Here is an 11086-nt window from a genome sequence, read left to right on the forward strand (position 1 = left end):
TACCCAGGTCACACACACGTGAAGCCAACCCTGCTGCACCTTCTCCTCACCCTTCCACACTCATCCCAAGCACCCTCCCCATCCCCACCCCAGGAACCTGCCTGGCCACCTTTCCCACGCACCTACACCCACTTCCTCTATGCTCCCACTCCTCTGCACTGGTTCCTGTCACTGTAGACGCTGCTTCCTCACTTCTTGTCACTGTAGACGCTGCTTCCTCACTTCTTGTCACTGTAGACGCTGCCTTCCTCACTGACCCGTGATATTCTCAGTAGCAAGGCCACCACAGCCAGAGTCCAGAACACGATGCCGGCATCATCAGAGTTCTCAGAGGTGTAGTTTTATGCAACAAATCTGTCTGCAGAACCTGATGGGGGGGGAGGGACAACCACAGGGAAACGAGCTGAAAATTGTTAATGTGGGGGTGGTTTTCAATTGCGCGCGTTGTCTGTTACATTTTTTTTAATTGTAGAAAATAATCGAAATCAAAATAAAGGAAAGCAAAACAAATATGTGACTGTTAAAGGCGCATACTGGCTTTCTCTGGTTGGTCCGGAGTTGGGGGCAAAACCAGGGCAGATGGTAGCTGTGTGTCTGTCCCACATTCCGTGAACTTTGGGGCTGTCCATGTGCATCCTCAGTCTCTCCACGATAATTCCCAAGAAGTCCTCACATGTAGCTGTTCTTAATGCCAAAGGATCATAGGTTTTACGACAGGATGGGAGAAAATACCAAGGCCCGGTATCATTTTTGAGTGCCTATTCTGTTACAAGAACTACTTATAGCACTTATTCCTATATATTTGAAATGGGAAAAAAATATTACACCATCTTGAAGTGGAGAAACAGACTCACAAGAACAGACAGAAAATGGCACAGTAAGGTTTTCAAACGTGCTGATTTTATTTGGTGGAAGAAGGCTTTTAACATTTCTAATGCCCCACAGGTATTCGATTTCCTATGAGAATGCTGGCATAGGTGTAAGACAGCACTGTGCTCAGGAGTAAGAAGGAGCCCAGCTCAAGCCTTCTTCAACGACAGAAGAGATCTCCACTCCAGGGCGAGGTCTACAGGGGTCCCACAGTTGGATCCGGACACGCAAGAAGATGGTACAGTGCACTCTGCCTACACGTTAACCTCTCGCTAAGGCTGCTGGTCCTTCCGTGGCCACAAAGTACCAGACCACAAGCAGACACCCTCGGGAGGGCAACAGCCCCTGCATCTAGGAATGGGGAGAGACCAGACACAAATAGAGACAAGCAGAGAGGCTTTACTACTGCCCCTCTCCGCCCGCCCCCCCCCCGCCAAGCACTAAGAAACTTTATTTTTCCCCAAGGAGAAGGAGGAATGGATACTGGAGACATAACTGCAGTGGCCAATATCACAAAAGAAAAGACAGCCTTCTTGTATTGGTACTTGTACTGAGAGAGTAAAGAGCATACTGTCAACAATGGGACACCCCCATCTCACAGAATGTTTAAAGTATCAATTTTCATGATTTCTTCAAAGGTTCAAGATACAAGATCTTAAATTGTGATATTTAATGCCTTAAGAGATTAACGTTGTTCTGATTAATAAAATAAATCCATGTCCAATGCCTTCCCCCCCAAAAAAAAGAAAAAGAAAGCAAAATTTAAGATCGCCAACAAATTCAGAGAAAATCACAAATAATATTTTTAGTATGTTTCCTTTCAATCTGGTAAGTGTGCATATTATGTTATTATTTAAAGCACCAATTCTCAGCTGTATTTATGTATCCTCTTATGTTATAATTCACTCATATTGTAATTCATTGTAGTACGCGATTCACTGTAATTTGTTTTTCTTATTTTTCATATTATTTCTAATGCTTTCACATGAATGTTTACTTTATTCATTCCAATTGAGTAATACTAAAATTGAAGGCTAGAGGGTTTTCTAACATGGCTGTGACCACAGTGAACATATTTTTACAGTGTTCTGACTGTTGACGTTTTGCAGTCTCCACTCCCGTTTGGAATAACGGAATAATGATTTACAATTCTAAAACGCTAGAGTTCATTTTTTTTTTCTTTTGGTTACGTCAGCTTACTATTATTTTATTGCAATGTGTTCTAGAAAACATGGCATGTGAAATTCCTGCTTTGGGGAAAAGTGATCATTTGTTACACAAAGTCTGAGGCGTTCCTTGGACGTAATGTCATACCATAACCTTTTGTGACATTTCCATGGGGCACAGAAACGAGGTTTTAGCCCTTAAGGATCGTGTTCAATATGTGTGTCACAGGTTGGGGATTTGGAAGCGGACCCCCAGATGGGGTACTGCATGTACGTTAGGTATTGAGGGGTGGGGGAGGTAGGGGAGGAAGCAGGAATGGGCTGAGAGTGGAGTCAGACTGTACGTGTGCGCAAGTCCAAACATAGGGAGGCTCTGGGGCCAGCAGTGGCCGAGGAAGTTACACAGAATTGAGGGGAAAGGTCAGACTGTCTCCTCCCTTGTAAGTCCCAGGAACTGGCTGCCCCCGGAAGGCTGCTCCTGGACAAGGAGGTCTGCAGACAGGGCAAAGCCTTAAGGAGCTGACCAGTGATGCTGACTACCTACAGCAGGGACAACAGGTCTACCTTAGAAGGGCAATGGATCTTCTCCGTGCTGACCACCGTGTAGTAGAATATCCTCATGAATTCCATCAATCAGACTTTCTATATTCTAGACTCAGTAAGTATTTATTGTGTCAACTGGATTTATCAAAAACAGGGGAAAATGTGTTGAAGCTGTGATATTTTTACTAATATTACCTTATATTTCTTTTTAAAAAATGTTCATTTCAAATAATTTCATCTAACAAAAAGGTAGAAAATAAAATAAAATCCCCATGTGCTCGTCACTCATTTTCTCCCATATAACCACAATACAGTGTCACGAGCAGAAAGTTAGCTTAAATAAAATGCTATCCCGTAGTCTACAGATCTTATTGTCAATTGACAATGAATTTTGTCAACATTTGGCCAAGCATTGCTCTTATTCCTGTCCCAGGAGAGAATCCCAGAGCCCTAGCCTACTGATTGTCTCATGCCTCCGGTCTTGTCCGGTCTGGATAGCTGATCAGTCTTTATTTGTCTTTCAGGACCCTGAAGTTTGGAAATTTGAAGTGTACTGACCAGTTATGTTCTAGAAATCTGAAATGTACTGCTCCCCATGTTGGGTTTGTCTGATGTTTCTGATTAAATTCAGGTGAGGCATTGTTTTACAAGAATACCACAGAGTGTTGCCTTTCTCAGTGCATTAAATAAGGAGCTATATAGTGTTGATAGCTTTCATTACTGATGATGTTAACTTTAATTGCCTGAAGTATAATTTTAATTCCTGCTTTTGTCATTAATAAGTACCTTGTTTTGTGATATTTTAGAATATATATTCTGTTTCTCTTTATACTTTTGCTCACTAATTTTAGCATCTCTGATAATTCTTTTTAATTTAATTTTTTTAATGTTCATTTATTTTTGAGAAAGACAGAGAGACAGAGCGCAAGTTGCGGAGGGGCAGAGAGAGAGGGAGACACAGAATCCAAAGCAGGCTCCAGGCTCGAGCTGTCAGCACAGAGCCTGACACGGGGTTCGAACTCATGAACCGTGAGATCATGACCTGAGCCGAAGTCAGACAATTAACCGAGCCACCCAGGTGCCCCAGCATCTCTGATAATTTTTGACTAAAACAAACTTGATTGTGGTGTTTGTAAATGATGACTTTCTATTTTCACCATCATTCCTTCTGCGTTTATATTGGTGGAATTATACTGGAAGAAATATTTCCTTCTCCCCTGTTTATTTATTTGAGTTTTTACATCAGGAGAGACTTATATCCATTTCCTTATTTTGTAAACTATAACTCACTATTGTCAATTACTTCGTAGGTCATATTTTCCCACATTCTCCCTGCATTTGTAAATATTTTGGCCTGCAATTTTCTAACATGCTCTTAAGCACAACAATTTATGCTTTTTCAGTTTTCCCAATTTTACTGACCCCATAAAATTCTAATAACAATGAAATAAATGTCTGCATGTATTTATATGATACAGATTAACAACCCACTGCTCTGTACCTACAGATTTTCAAAATCTTATAAAAATGCAACGAATTATTATACGTACATAGTTCCTTGCTTCAATGGTTTTGACTCACTACCAGTTCATTCTGGATCTATAAAAAATATTACCCCTTCTTCAAAAAAAAAAAAAAATCAAAGAACTAGAATAGTACAGAAAAAACGGACCCATTCAGGTTAGCTTTAATCAGAATTGTCAAATCAGCAATATAAAACTAAATCTAGGAAAAATATAATCTAGTTATTAAAAAAAACAGCTTTTATGTGAATTGTAACAAATTGTAACATTTATCAAGAGTAAACATCCTCATTATTTTTTTAAAGTTTATCTCCTCAAACACTACTGTGTCTGGCAGTAATATTATAACCCCTGCTTTATTTCTATTTTCGCTTGCTTGTAGTTAACCAAGTCCTTTGGTTTCCCATGCTAATTCCCCCGTAGCTGTTACATTCCTCTGGTCATTTTAATAAGAGGAAATTTGCACATCCATGCCTGTGTCACCATCTGACTTCGAGCTCCTTATGTTTGTTTCTAACAAATTACTACCAGTTAATATACAGACAATTTATGGTAGTGAGGAGAGTGAGCCTGAGAAGGATACGGTTTGAGGTTTATAAAGTAAACTCGGCTAATGTTGGTCCTGACTAATAAATCAACATCTAATGCTCTGCTATCAAACACTAATTAATTCTTCCTTTCCTCCCTCATATTAATTTAGTGTCATTCCAAGTCTTTCGGGGAGAGTGCTTGCAGCTTTCGGCAGGAATACTTGTATGCCTTGCCAGAGATTTTTATTAATTGCAGCAAATGCAGTGATTTTGGACAACCAAATTTAGAAAAGAAAGATGAGTTTGGAAGACAGTTCTCCCCTTTGGCAAGTATGATATTTCAGGATCTCAATAAATCTTTTTGAATCTAATAGAGCTGGAAGTAATTTTTCACATCTTTTCTAATACTCAGATATTCTGGTAATCCAATTATAAGAACCCTTATATTCCAACATTCATATTAACACTAATTTTGAATTACAAAATAAAATAAGTTCAACAAATGAGTTCAGTAACTCTAGTCATAAAAGGATATTTTGCTCTAATGACAAAGGCATATTTGTACATAATTTATATTAATACACAAATCACGTATCCATCTAAACATTTAAAATTCTGGTAGCCAACTGAATCTCGTGTATATAAGTATAGGTACCTTTCTGGGATATTTTAAATTTTTTCTGAGTTTCCTGATTTGAAAGACCATCTATAAATCAAAAGATGGAATCTTTCTGAATACTATGGTGTAACGAGGAATTAAACAGAAAATCAGGGGACTATATAGCTTGAGTGGCTGGCAATTATCAGGTAAACTTAAATACCTTGGCCATTCATCATACTTTGTTATGCACGAAATGCGAAACAGATACTGTTCCGGTGCTTTCTTTCATGCCTGTGACAGAAATGGAACTCGAATCAGGGAGGGAGGACCCAATGAGTGGTACGGCCTACGCCGGACGCCAGCACGGGTCTGCAGTGCTGTGACCTCCCGGAGACCTCAACCACACGCAAGTCAAGGCCAGCACTTGGGGAGGGCGGCAGGGAACGGAAGAAGGGCTGCGGCGGTGGAGAGAGGAGCTTTCCTTGGGTCCGAAGCAGGAGAACTCTGGGCTGTCTACCCAAACCAGTGCTAGCGCCTGGGCGTGCAGCTTTTTCATTTCTTTTCAAGCAATTCAGAATTTTATTTGGAGTGCACAAAAGTCTTCGGACCTTACGGCATGGACCCGAGTGAACCCGGGGGCCAGCAGGGGGCAGGGCCGTGCTGAGGTGGGGGATGAATCAGAGGCCCCGTCAGTCACAACCCTGGCCCTGGGCGCTTTGGTGTCAAATATCTAACCTGCCTGAAGCTGGTCGGGCTATTGGGTTCAAAGTCCGGACTCATGGCTCCCTGACAAAGGCCAACCACGATGGGCAAAAGGACTTGGAAAGATGCCACGTAAACCATGTGCCAGAAGGAATATAATGGACTCGGGAAACTATATATTATTTTGACATCACCAAGGTAGCGTTCAACATACCATAAAAGGTAAAGCAGCTTCCAAACGTTAAAAATATGATCAGAGAAAAAGATACCTACTCAGCAAATTGGGCTAAAGTTTAAAAGTTATAAAGTTCAAAAAAAGATCAGCTACTGTAGAAGCTGTTGGTCAAGGGTCGCCGCATCTCTTAAATGACTGTAGCATACACTTCGCTAGAAACTGTTCATTTAAAAAGAAGAATCTCAGATAAATCAGTTCTGTTAGGAACCTTGAGGAAGGCAGGGAAAGGAACATAAAGCACGGGATCAATCTTGTGTTAGGGTTTCCGTCTAGACGGTTGGACGTGATGATATGTGAACGTGTCTCACTTTTCGGCTTGATTTCACTAGCAAACAGGCTGAAGCCTCCCGCAGACGGTATATGGGCACCTGTGCTGTTATCTCTAAACACCCACAGAATCTTGCACCCCCTCGGCAACACTGTGCTCCTCCCCAACTCCACCTACTGTACAGTGACAGGTCAGGACGCTTCTTGTCTAAGAGACTTCTCGTCACATCTAAATTTACTAAGAAAATGTTAATATTTCTAGTACCCATGGGCTATATTCAAAACAGAGACGCCTGGAGGGTAATTCAGCTCAAAGGGTCTCATTCTCTGACCTTAAACTGCCTTTAAGAAGTGACATATTGTAGGGCGCCTGAGCAGCTCAGTCGGGTAAGCATCCGACTTGGCTCAGGTCATGATCTCAGTTTGTGAGTTCGAGCCCCGCATCGGGCTCTGTGCTGACAGCTCAGAGCCTGGAGCCTGGTTTGGATTCTGTGTGTGTCTCTCTCTCTACCTCTCCCCTGCTCATGCTTTATCTCTCTGTCTCCCTCAAAATTAAACATTAAAAAAATTTAACAAGTGGCATATAAGATATATTGTTAAAATTTCTAGCACATTTTCGGATTTTTTCCCTGCATGTAACATTAAATGTCTTGTGACACAGACACTTGCATTTCTGTTATATCTTCCAAAGGGTGTAAGTGGGGGAGGCAGTACCCTTGTTTCATTATTGTTTCATCCCCTACAATAGCCTTTCACAACACATATTCCTTGATGCTAACAGGGTTTATGAGGAATGAAAAGAAATCTATTCATGTAAGTAAAGGGGGACGGTGTCAAGGAAAGGTAAACAGATTTAAAAATGTAATACCCCATGACTCTTCAAAAGTGATGCAAACTCCAATATGTGATTGACTATTGCAGTGTTTTGCCCTGACACAGTAAAGACAGACCTTTTCTTCATCCACTACGACCCTCCGTGCCCTGAGCTACATTCCCCTCCTCTACCCAGAAGCAGGTAATCACTGTTTTGCTCTCAGTAAATACAAAGCTTTGGCCTGTTGTAGAATGTTATACTAGCAGAACTACAACACATCCTCTTTTGTATCTCTCTGTCGTCCCTCATTCATTGAAATATTTTTGATATACATGTTATTAATAAAAACAAGACACTACTTTATTGCCCAGTACTATTCTGTTGGGTGAGCAGACCACAATCGGTGGATCCACTCTCCTGCTGTTAGTAGACATCTGATGTTGATTTTGGTTCAAGCTATTAAGTACACAACTGCTTTGTACAAGTTTTCAGTGACATATTTTCATTTCTCTTTGACAAATACTGATAGAATTGCTGTGTCACTTGCTCATTGTATACCTGACAATTGAAAAACATTTTCTATTCCCACCAGCATTGTGTAAGATTTCCTGTTTCACATCCTCACTAGCACTTAATGAGTCTTTTTAATTTTAGCCATTCTATTGTATTTTATTTCCTAAATTCGAAGATTTTTTCCATTCTAAAACCACCATTTAAAATGGAAATAAAGACTTTATTATCCTTATTTCTTGTTAACACTATGTCTCATTCGTTGAAAATGTTTTTATTTATTTATTAATAATACATAGAATGTCTGCTTTAAAATGTTTGTCTGTTAGTTGAAACATCTGCTTCATCTCAGAACAGGCTCTACTGATTTTTCTATTTGTTGGATTCTTTGCCAGTCTGTTAACCGTGGATTATGTCTTGGGTCTTATGAATTTCAACTTAAGGAGGTTCTAGAGTTTAGTATATTTCTCAGAGAGAAATATTGTTGAATGTGTTAGCAGGTACTTTGTTTGGGTCTGTTTGAGCTATAAACTCTATTCTTTAAAAGGCAACTCAGGTCTGAGTCAGATCATTTGTCTTTAGTCCATCCTACACATGGGTTTCAAAGCTTAGTCAGAGATGTGGGTAGGAACATTTGGGTGATCTTCACCAGCTCCTTCTCTTATGGGATTCTCTCCGTCTCTTCAGCATGTGTTTCCCAGCCTCACTTGTCAGATGTCCCTAGGCAGGAAGACTGTGGGTGTCTCCCACATGTGCTGACCCCCGCCACCATGCAGGCTACAAAGCCTTTATAGCTCCCAGTCTCCAAGCCTCTCAGAAAGCATACACTCCTCACCAGAATCTTTCAGCTGGTGTCCATTCTTCAGGACCTTCAGGCAGTTGTTTTTTGTAGTATGTTCAAGATTTTGAGTGGCTTTTTTTTGCAGGGGGTTATGTGGCAGGGACTTAGGTTTTCATACTTAGAAACTAACATTCATCCATGCTGTAACTTATATTTTCACTTTCATGGCATCATTAATGAGTAGAATTTCTTAATCTGAATGGAAACCAATGTATCAATTTTTTTCAATTTATGCTTATTGCTTGTTGTGATCTATTTACCTAATCCAGGTAACTGAGATTTCCTTCTATATTTTTTCTTTTTTTTCTTTTTTAACATTTTATATTATTTCTTAAGAGACAGAGAGAAACAGAGCACAACCAGGGAAGGGGCAGAGAGAGACACACACACACACACACACAATCCAAAGCAAGCTTCTGGCTCTGAGCTGTCAGCACAGAGCCCGATGTGGGGCTGGAACCCACAAACACAACATCATGACCTGAGCCAAAGTCAGGTGCTCAACCAAATGAGCCACCCAGGCACCCCTCCTATATTTTCTTCTAGAAGATTTGCTGTTTTAGCTTTCTCATAAAGAACTATAATTAACCAGAATTAATCTATAGATAAGGTGCAATTGATCAGAATTTTTTACCAGTGAAAACACTCTGATAGCTTGATTTTTAAAAATACAGTTAAGTAGCTATAGTTCAATATAGCTAAGTACCTACACAGAAAATAAATTCTAAATAAATGCTAAATATAAACCCATAATTTGTAAATTCCACTTATGATTAGCACTAACTCAAATATCTCCACATTAGATACAAGAATCAAACATCAGCTTGTCACCAATTAATCAGTCTTCAATTGAAAGTACCAACTATGTTAGACTGTTAAAATGACATCAACAAAAATGTTTCTATCAAATTAACTTTTCTCATGAAACTAAATTAGGTTTCTCAAGTCAAGTGTGTAATTAGAATCCTTTTCTCTCTGGTATATATACTTTACACATTAAGTACGCTTGAAATAGTTTCTATTTTGTGAATTAAAATAGAAGAGTAAGCTTTAGTCCCTTTTCTTTATGAATGAAGCTCTAAATATATAAGAATTCAGCAGCCAATCTAGACACTTTTATTCGCTGTATCTTAAAATAAATAAAATTATATTATGTTCAAAAGCTTACAATATATCTTTAAAGTACCCTATAATCTGTAGTGTCTCCTTATCTTTTTAGACATGTTTTTGTATACAACAGGAAAAGTAGAGAAGAGTGAAAATAAATAGCTAAGAAATAAAACTAGTGATCAGAATGTTAAAAAGAGTAATGGCAGATGCTACACTAAAAACACCATGAGTTTTATAATATTTAAACTTAATATTTATTAACATTTCTACAAAAAGCTTAGCTTTGTAAAATACTATTTTCCCACAGAACCTAACATGCACATGAAACACACAGCGGCTTTCTTGGCATCACTTCTATTTAATTTTAAGCTTTCTACAAGGAGGTTTCCTCTCTTACTCATCCCTGTTACCCCAATGGTAATATGTTTCCAGTACAATTAATGACGTTAATTGTATTGTAAAAAGAAATTGTGTCACAGGCTGTGAAGACAGAAAAGGTTCTACAACTTGATCCCTAGACATATGGGATACTTTGTGATAAAACACACCAGGGACTTTACATGTGTCCATTATGTCTGCCTAGCTCTATCCCAACAGTGCATTTTGATTCGGTTAAAAGAAAATTTCAAGTCAGAGCATGTGTCCATACTACCATTACAATTTTAACGTTTGGTGATCCCTGCTCGTTGTCATGGATCACTTAATAGCATTGTAAGTGGGATTAAAAACAAATAAACCAGTGGCATATGGTTACATATCACTGAATAATTCAAGATGTAAGCAAGAAATGAACCCCATGCCACTGCCTGGGCAATTTTTTGCACTTTACGTGCTTCCCCCCACCCCCCACCCATACTCTTCCTACCTGTGGTTGACTTAATGGAAAAGATGACGTCACGGTTGATGTCTGTGCACCTGGCATCAGCAGGTGCCCAGGGGCACCCGGGTGAGGGGTTCTGGGGGCTAACACCTGACTCGGGGCTGGGAGTGAATCTGTACAGCCTCCAGCGGGCCGACGGGCCTTATCCGAGAGGCCTCCCCTTCCCCTCAGGAGTGGGGATCCCTCCCCTTCCCGCCAAGGTCACCAGAGCGCCCGCTGNNNACAGGCCGTGCAAGGGAGAGGGGACTGGTTTTGTACACACGCTAGCTACTTCCGGCCTTCCAGTCACCGGATCGGAGGGTGCGCCCCCTGGTCCTTGCAGCGCGCCGCAGCCCAGCCGTTTCCCAGTCTAGGCTGGTGGCGGCTAAGCCGCAGTTTCCATTCGTCAGCCCTGTGTTTCTGCGCAAAACAGCACACCCTCCGGGAGAGGCCCAGGAGGCTCCAGGATGCTCGTGGGATCCATTGTTTCGGCGGCTCGAGTAAGTCAGCCCTTG

At 40.5% G+C, this 11086-nt stretch overlaps 1 long non-coding RNA gene across 1 annotated transcript; it reads right to left on the minus strand.

The window, feature by feature from the left end:
* Nucleotides 1-878: 878 nt before the first annotated feature.
* On the minus strand, nucleotides 879-10791 carry LOC144226938 (uncharacterized). Its single transcript, XR_013333787.1, has 2 exons — nucleotides 10578-10791; nucleotides 879-1221 (listed from the first exon to the last, which is right to left on the minus strand). It is a non-coding gene; the product is annotated as an uncharacterized LOC144226938 (long non-coding RNA).
* Nucleotides 10792-11086: the final 295 nt, after the last annotated feature.

This window comes from Crocuta crocuta, unplaced genomic scaffold (assembly GCF_008692635.1).
Source record: "Crocuta crocuta isolate KB4526 unplaced genomic scaffold, BGI_CrCroc_1.0 scaffold32, whole genome shotgun sequence".
Lineage (NCBI taxonomy): Eukaryota > Metazoa > Chordata > Mammalia > Carnivora > Hyaenidae > Crocuta > Crocuta crocuta.